This window comes from Lithobates pipiens, unplaced genomic scaffold (assembly GCF_037356315.1).
Source record: "Lithobates pipiens isolate NorthernLeopardFrog02 unplaced genomic scaffold, aLitPip1_a1.2 Scaffold_27, whole genome shotgun sequence".
NCBI classification, from domain to species: Eukaryota; Metazoa; Chordata; class Amphibia; order Anura; family Ranidae; genus Lithobates; species Lithobates pipiens.
The window spans coordinates 10,968,036-10,976,754 of record NW_027507788.1 but is presented as its reverse complement, the minus strand read 5'-3'; the positions used below and the strand labels follow the sequence as shown (position 1 = coordinate 10,976,754).

Sequence of the window (8,719 nt, the reverse complement as noted above, 5' to 3'; positions counted from 1 at the left end):
GTGCATTTTTATATCTCAGATCGCTATATAAATGACAATGCTCCCAAAAGAGTGTCAAAAGTGTCCGATGTGTCCATCATAATGTCGCAGTCCCGATAAAAATCGCAGATCGCCGCCATTATTAATAAAAAATAAATAATAAAAAATGCCATAAAACTATCCCCTATTTTGTAGACGCTATAACTTTTGCGCAAACCAATTAATATATGCTTTTTTTTTTACCAAAAATATGTAGAAGAATACGTATCGGTCTAAACTGAAGAAAAATTATTATTTTTTTAAATATATTATTGAGGGATATTTATTATAGCAAAAAGTAAAAAATATTGTTTTTATTTTTTCAAAATTGTCGCTCTTTTTTTTGTTTATAGCGCAAAAAATAAAAAACGCAGAGGTAATCAAATACCACCAAAAGAAAGCTCTATTTGTGGGGTGGGGGGGAGTCAATTTTGTTTGGGTGCGATGTCGCACGACCACGCAATTGTCAGTTAAAGCGCCAAATTCGCAAAAAGTGCTCTGGTCAGGAAGGGGGGGGGGGTAAAATCTTCCCGGGGCTGAAGAGGTTAATACTCTACCATTTGAAGCCGGATCTCTCACACCAGACAGGAATGTACATACAGAAATATAACATTGTCCTTGCTGAGTAGATCTCCCTTGACTTGAGTGCAACTCTCCCCAAGAGGGACACGGGCAGCAATAAAATCGCCAAACCCTTCCACGCTCCATCCAAAAGGGCATAAAAACATTTTTTTTTTATTCACATGTATCCTGTTCTGAACATTTGTTACATAACTACGTCCTAGTCAAAGTACCAATCAGCACTCAGCGCTAAGACTTCCTCCTGAACAGACCCGTATCTCATGTCACAGTATAAGAAGACAAACCACAAGCCTTCAGAGTCGAAATACAACCTACCATACAGGATACAGCTACCAGGTAAGACGAGAAACATCCAATTTTTAATTTTTTTTTATAAAACTTGACTTTTATTAAGAAAGTTAGAAAGTTACATAAGTCAAAAGTCATACCGATTGTAAAAGAACGTATGAGGCAGTTACAACCCAAGATTGGAGAAACATTGGTTAGGGAATCACTCTATAGCAGTATCTTTCAACCAGGGTGCCTTGACGTTTCTTCGGGAGAGCCTTCAGGTTTCTTAAATAGTGCCTTCAAGTTTCTTCAGGGGTGCCCCTGGCAAAAATGACTAAAATTTGCCCCAAATTTGTATACAAGCCGGAGGGTGGATGAGACCTGCCTTTTAGTTACACAAAGCCACAGGATTCCATGGTACACCGTTAGAACCTTTTAGCTGCCAACCTCCTAACAACCATTGACATCATCAGTTGATAAGGAGGATGTCCGTCACCTGGGTATCATCCTCGACTGACCCTTCTTTTCTTCTCTCCATCAGCTTCGGGGTCTCATTAGCTGAGTGATGGAGAAAAACTGAGGGACAAGAGGAACATTGGAATACTTGTCAGTACCAGGTTGCAAAAGTGTATTTGCTTTGGAGAATAAATCACCTCTTATGCCCCGTACACACGATCAGGATTATGGTCGGAAAAAGGTCTGATGGTTTTCCCGATGGAATTCCGACGGAATTCCACTCAAGCTGTCTTACCTACACGCGGTCACACCAAATTCCTGTCAGGTCACCTTGAGGCCAGGTGACAGATGCACACCATAGGGATCAGGAGTGCACCGCAAGGTTGTGGACCCTACGGTTGACTGCTGCGGACCGGGGTTCAAGGTGATAGGAAGGCAGGGCCGCCAGAACTACCAAGATGGATCCCACCGGGGTTAGAGCGTAAGATTCCCTGGGGCGCGGAGTCTAAGAACCAGCAGGTGTTCACCAGAGCCTCTAGTGGTGAGGATGGACTTGGCTGCAACTGGCTCCAGGTCGCGACCCCCAGGGTCCCCCAGCTCACACCCACAGTAGGCAACAGGAGGATAGGGATGGTGAGGGACAAAGCCAAGGTCGGGTCACAAGCAGACAGGAATAGTCAGGGACACACCAAAAGGTCAGGATCACAGGCAAACAGGGATAGTCAAGGACACGCCAAAGTCTGTAACGGAAAACAACAGAAGAGCACACGGCAGGTAACAGGAAGCTAACACACAAAGGTTGATCAGCAGGGTTGGCCTGCAGTGCACAGGTTAATATAGAGTTCTCTGATAGGAGCTAGGGTGGAGTCATGCCAGAGGATGGATTACAAAAACAGTCAGGTGAGGGTCGGCTGGTCTCTAGAGATGAACACATGGAGACAGGTAAGCAGACGAACTCTATTGCATAACCATGACAATTCCAATGTGCTGTACACAGGTGATGTACAACATGTACGACGGGACTAGAAAAAGGAAGTTCAATAGCCAGTAGCCAATAGCTTCCGTCTCGTAGTTGAATCTGAGCATGCGTGAGTTTTTGCGTGTCGGAATTGCATACACACGAAAGTTTTTTCATCTGGAAAATTGAGAACATGTTCTCAAATTTTTGCTGGCGGGAATTTGGGCAGCTAAATTAAGATGGAGCATACACACGGTCGCATTTTCCGATGAAAAGCTCTCATCGGTCTTTTGCTGGCCGAAATTCTGATCGCGTGTACGCGGCATAACCGCTTCAATACCGGCCACTTTCATCACCTTCCTGCCCAGGCCAATTTTCAGCTTTCAGGGCTGTCACACTGTGAATGACAATTGTGCGGTCATGAAACATTGTACCCAAACAAAATTGTTATCAGTTTTGTTTTAAGACAGATAGAGCTTTCTTTTGGTGGTATTTAATCACCACTGGGGTTTTTTATTTTTTGCAAAAAAAAAATGAAATAATACCGAACATTTTGAAAAAATATGTTTTTGTTATAAAATCTTGTAAACAAGTAATTTTTCTCCTTCACTGATGGGCACTGATGAGGTGGCACGGATGGGCACTAATGAGCTGACCCTGATGGGCAGTGGCGAGGTGGCACTAATATGCAGCACTGATGGACACTGATAGGCTGCACTGATGGGCACTGATGGCCACTGATGAGATGGCACTGCTGGGGGGCACTAATATGCAGCACTGATGAACACTGATAGGCTGAACTGATGGGCACTGATGGCCACTTATGAGATGGCACTGATGAGAGAGCACTAATATACAGCACTGATGGGCACTGATGAGGCTGCACTGATGGGCACTGATGAGGTGGCACTAATATGCAGCACTCATGGGAACTGATGAGGCAGCGCTGATGGGCACTGATGGGAACTGATGAGGTGCCACTAATATGCAGCACTGATTGACATTTATAGGCTGCACTGATGGCCACTGATGAGATGGCACTGATTAGGGGGCACTAATATGCAGCACTGATGGGCACTGATAGGTGGCATGGGCAGGCACATATAAGGTGGCACTGATGAGGGGGCACTGATATGCAGCACTGATGAGCACCGATAGGTGGCACAGATAGGCAACATTTATAAGCTCTGATTGGCGGCACTGATTGGCACTTGTAAGTGGCACTGATGGGCTGCACTGATGACTAGCACTGAAAGGCAGCACTGACTGGCATCACTGATGGGCACTGACTAGCATCACTGATGGGCACTGTTAGGGGTTACACTGATGATCAGTGCCTTGATTATCTGTGCAGATCTCCCCTGTGAGGAAATGCTGATGATCGGATCTCCTCTCCTCACATTCTGTCAGTGTGAGGAGAGGAGAGTTGATAACGGCATTTCCTTGTTTACATGTGATGAGCTGTGATTGGACACAGCTGATCATATGGGTAAAGGGCCTCGTCAACAACTCTTTACCGAGATGGGTGATGCGCCGTGTCCAGGGACACGGTGCACTCTCAAAGCCGTGCTGTGTGCCAAAGTGGGATGATGTCATGTGATGTCATCCCAGAACGAGAGAGTCATCTTGCGCCCGTCATTTTACTATATGGCGGGTGGGAGGTGGTTAACGTTGGGTTTCCTATATGTACTGATATTACTGCATTATGTAAAATGATCGGAATAGTTTTTACATTTTAGAGTGAGATGCCTCAAGATTGTTCATAATTTTGGAGGATGCCTCCAGATTGTCCATAATTTTGGAGGATGCCTCCAGATTAATCCATAATTTTGGAGGGTGCCTCCAGATTGTCCATAATTTTAAAGAGTGAAAAATGGTGGAGAAACACTGCTTTATAAATAGTGTGAAATCATCCAAGGTAAATGTTATCAGCCAACCCATGAGCTAGTGAGCCCCATGGTGAGCATATGTGATACACAGGTCGGCATGTCTATCATACATGATTAGTATTAGATTTGGGTGGGGGGGGTTTAGGAGTTCAATGAAGTTAGTTGACCCAGTGACGTAACTAGGGTTGGTGTCACCCGGTGCGGTAAAACATGGTATCACCGCCCCCACCCCCCCCCCCCCCCCCCCCGCCGGCACCAAGCAGACTAGTGCATTGGAGCTGCTTAACCTGCCAAAATGGATGGAGCTGGGTTGGGATCGGGGAATGTATGGAGTCAGAATGGGATCGGGGGATAGATGGAGCCAGGATGGGATCGAGGGGGTGGATGGCGCCGAGATGGAATCGGGGGAGCTGTATGGAGCCAGGATGGGATTGGGATATGGGAGTGGATGGAGGCGGAGTGGGATTGGGGGGAGGTGGATGGAGCAAGGATGGCATCGGGGGGTGGATGGAGCTGGGATGGGATCGGGGGAAGGTGTATAGAGCTGGCATGGGATCTGGGGTTGGGGGAGGATGGAGCAGGGATGGGATCTGGGAGTGGATGGAGGCAGGGTGGGATTCGGAGGAGATGGATGGAGCCCGAATGGGATTAAGGGGTGGTGGATGGAGCCAGGAAGGGATCGGGGGGTGGATGAAGCCGGGATGGTATCAAGGGGAGGTGGATGGAGCCAGGATGGGATCGAGGGGGTGGATGGAGCCGAGATGGGATCGGGGAGAGCTGTATGGAGCCAGGATGGGATCGGGGTGGGTGAGAGGGAGAAGGGATGGGATCTGGGAGTGGATGGAGCCTTAATGGGATTGAGGGGAGGTGGATGGAGCCAGGAAGGGATCAGGGGGTGGATGGAGCCGGGATGGTATCAAGGGGAGGTGGATGGAGCCAGGATGGGATCAAGGGGGTGAGAGGGAGCAGGGATGGGATATGAGAGTGGATGGAGGCAGAGTGGGATGGGGGGAGGTGGATGGAGCAAGGATGGCATCGGGGGGTGTATGGAGCTGGGATGGGATCGAGGAGAGCTGTATGGAGCCAGGATGGGATCAGGGTGGGTAAGAGGGAGAAGGGATGGGATCTGGGAGTGGATGGAGGCAGGGTGGGATTTGGGGGAGGTGTATGGAGCCTGAATGGGATTGAGGGGAGGTGGATGGAGCCAGGAAGGGATCGGGGGTGGATGGAGCTGGGATGGTATCAAGGGGAGGTGGATGGAGCCAGGATGGGATCGAGGGGGTGAGAGGGAGCAGGGATGGGATATGAGAGTGGATGGAGGCAGAGTGGGATGGGGGGAGGTGGATGGAGCAAGGATGGCATCGGGGGGTGTATGGAGCTGGGATGGGATCGGGGAGGTGTATGGAGCCGGCATGGGATCTGGGGTGGGGGAGGACGGAGCAGAGATGGGATCTGGGAGTGAATGGAGGCAGGGTGGGATTCGGGGGAGGTGGATGGAGCCCGAATGGGATTGGGGGAGGTGGATGGAGCCAGGAAGGGATCAGGGGTGGATAGAGCTGAGATGGTATCAAGGGGAGGTGGATGGAGCCAGGATGGTGATCGAGGGGGTGGATGGAGCCCAGATGGGATCAGGGGGAGCTGTATGGAGCCAGGGTGGGATCAGGGTGGGTGAGAAGGAGCAGGGATGGGATCTGGGAGTGGGTGGAGGCAGAGTTGGATTCGGGGAAGGTGGATGGAGCCTGAATGGGATTGAGGGGAGGTGGATGGAGCCAGGAAGGTATCAGAGGCGTGGATGGAGCGGGGATGGTATCAAAGGGAGGTGGATGGAGCCTGGATGGGATCAGGGGGGTGGATGGAGCTGGGATGGGATCGGGGAGGTGTATGGAGCCAGCATGGGATCTGGGGTGGGGGAGGATGGATCAGGGATGGCATCTGGGAGTGGATGGAGGCAGGGTGGGATTCGGGGGAGGTGGATGGCGAATGGGATTAGGGGGAGGTGGATGGAGCCTGGAAGGTATCGCAGGGGGGTGGATGGAGCCGGGATGGTATCAAGGGGAGGTGGATGGAGCCAGGATGGGATCAGGGGGGTGAATGGAGCTGGGATGGGACCAGGGGAGGTGTATGGAGCCGGCATGGGATCTGAGGTGGGGGAGGATGGATCAGGGATGGGAGTGGATGGAGGCAGAGTGGGATTCGGGGAGGTGGATGGAGCCCGAATGGGATTGGGGGGAGGTGTATGGAGCTAGGAAGGGATCACAGGGGTGGATGGAGCCAGGATGGTATCAAGGGGAGGTGGATGGAGCCAGGATGGGATCAGGGGGTGGATAGAGCCAGGATGTTATTAAGGGGAGGTGGATGGAGCCAGGATGGGATTGAGGGGAGGTGGATGGAGCCAGGAAGGGATCGGGGGGTGGATGGAGCCGGGATGGTATCAAGGGGAGGTGGATGGAGCCAGGATGGGATCCAGGGGGTGAGAGGGAGCAGGGATGGGATATGAGAGTGGATGGAGGCAGAGTGGGATGGGGGAGGTGGATGGAGCAAGGATGGCATCGGGGGGGTGGATGAAGCTGGGATGGGATTGGGGGAGGTGTATGGGATCTGGGGTGGGGGAGCATGGAGCAGAGATGGGATCTGGTTGTGAATGGAGGCAGGGTGGGATTTGGGGAGGTGGATGGAGCCCGAATGGGATGGGGGGAGGTGGATGGAGCCAGGAAGGGATCGGGGGTGGATGGAGCCGAGATGGTATCAAGGGGAGGTGGATGGAGCCAGGATGGGATCGAGGGGGTGGATGGAACCTAGATGGGATCAGGGGGAGCTGTATGGAGCCAGGATGGGATCGGGGTGGGAGCAGGGATGGGATCTGGGAGTGGATGGAGGCAGGGTGGGATTTGGGGGAGGTGGATGGAGCCTGAATGGGATTGAGGGGAGGTGGATAGAGCCAGGAAGGGATCGGAGGGGTGGATGGAGCGGGGATGGTATCAAGGGGAGGTGGATGGAGCCTGGATGGGATCAGGGGGGTGGATGGAGCCCCTCGATTCCCTCGTGAATGAGGAGAAGAATAAATTCAATACCTTCGCCATCTCCCCATCCTTTGTAACCAAATGTTCTTCCTCATTCTTTATGAGGCCAATACAGGGGCAGACTGACAACTCATGGGGCCCCCAGGCAATAGGAGATTGTGGGGCCCCTGGGCAATAGTAGAAGATTATGGGGCCCCCAGGCAATAGGAGATTATGGGGCCCCTGGGCAATAGGAGAAGATTATGGGGCCACACAGTATGCACAAACACACATACAGTATACACACACAGACATACAATATACACACATAGTATACACACACAGAATACACATACACACACTGAAAAGGGACTGGAGATGCGAAGCAGCTATAATCTTGGGATTTAAAAAAAAAATGATTTTTACATACTGCCCCTGGTTTTATTGAGGCTGGCAACCCTGATGGGGCCCCTTAGTGGCACGGGGCCCTCGGCCAGTGCCCGAGTGCCCGAATGGTCAGTCCGCCCCTGGGTCAATATGGTCTGTCCTCCCTATTTTACTGTTTATATTCTTAACCACTACAATACAGGGCACTTTCTCCCCCTTCCTTCCCAGCCCAATTTTCAGCTTTCATCGCTCTCGCGCTTTCAGTGACAATTGCGCGGTCATGCTACACTGTACCCAAATGACATTTTTATCATTTTGCTCACACAAATAGAGCTTTATTTTGGTGTTATTTATTCACGACTCACTTTTTTTTTTTTTTGCGATATAAGCGCAAAAAAAGCGGAAATTTGGAAAAAAAACAATATTTTCTTTTTTCTATTTTAAAAGAAATCCAATAAAATCAAATTTTGTCATAAATTTAAGCCAAAATGTATTCTGATAATACATGTTTTTGGTAAAAAAAATTCTGTTTGTATAATAATTGGTTTGTGTGATCACGGACATATGTACGCAAATGATCATGTACATATGTGTGCAGGTGATCACGTACATATGTGTGCAGATAATCATTGGGACATGTGATTTTAGTGGGACATATGTGGGGGACATGTTTTTATTATTAGGGACATGTGTTTTTATTATTTTGGGACATGTATGTTTTGGGGACGTGTGTGTTTTGGGGACATACGTGGGGACTGTGTTTATACTGTGTGGTGTGTTGTGTGTTTACACTAGACTGATGATCAGTGAGTAAAAAGCTGTAAAAAACAGCTCAGGCCGCGTACACACGGGCGGACTGTTCGCCCAACCTTGTCCGCTGAACAGTGTTTGGGCGGACAGTCCGCTCGTGTGTGGGCTTTCAGCGGACAGTTTCAGCGGACAGTTTCAGCGGACAGTTGGACGGACAAAGTCTTTCGGAAATTCCGAAAAACTGTCCGCTGAAACCTTGTTTGAGCGAACAGTCCGCCCGTGTGTAGGCCACTTTCGAAATGAGCAAACTGTTCCCGCTCGGAGGAAAGTCCGCCCATTTCGAGCGCGTGTGAAGGTAGGCGGGGTCCGCGACGGAGACGTCGCGGGCTCCGCCGCCTGGAATGGACTTA

General features: G+C 50.3%; 1 protein-coding gene across 1 annotated transcript in view; it reads left to right on the top strand.

The window, feature by feature from the left end:
• Positions 1 to 795: 795 nt before the first annotated feature.
• Positions 796 to 8,719, top strand: part of LOC143933512 (uncharacterized) — a 44,831-nt gene continuing 36,907 nt past the window's right edge. Inside the window, exon 1 of the mRNA XM_077456427.1 lies at positions 796 to 936. The gene's annotated coding sequence lies outside the window, so the exon portion shown is untranslated. The remainder of the gene's footprint in view (positions 937 to 8,719) is intronic.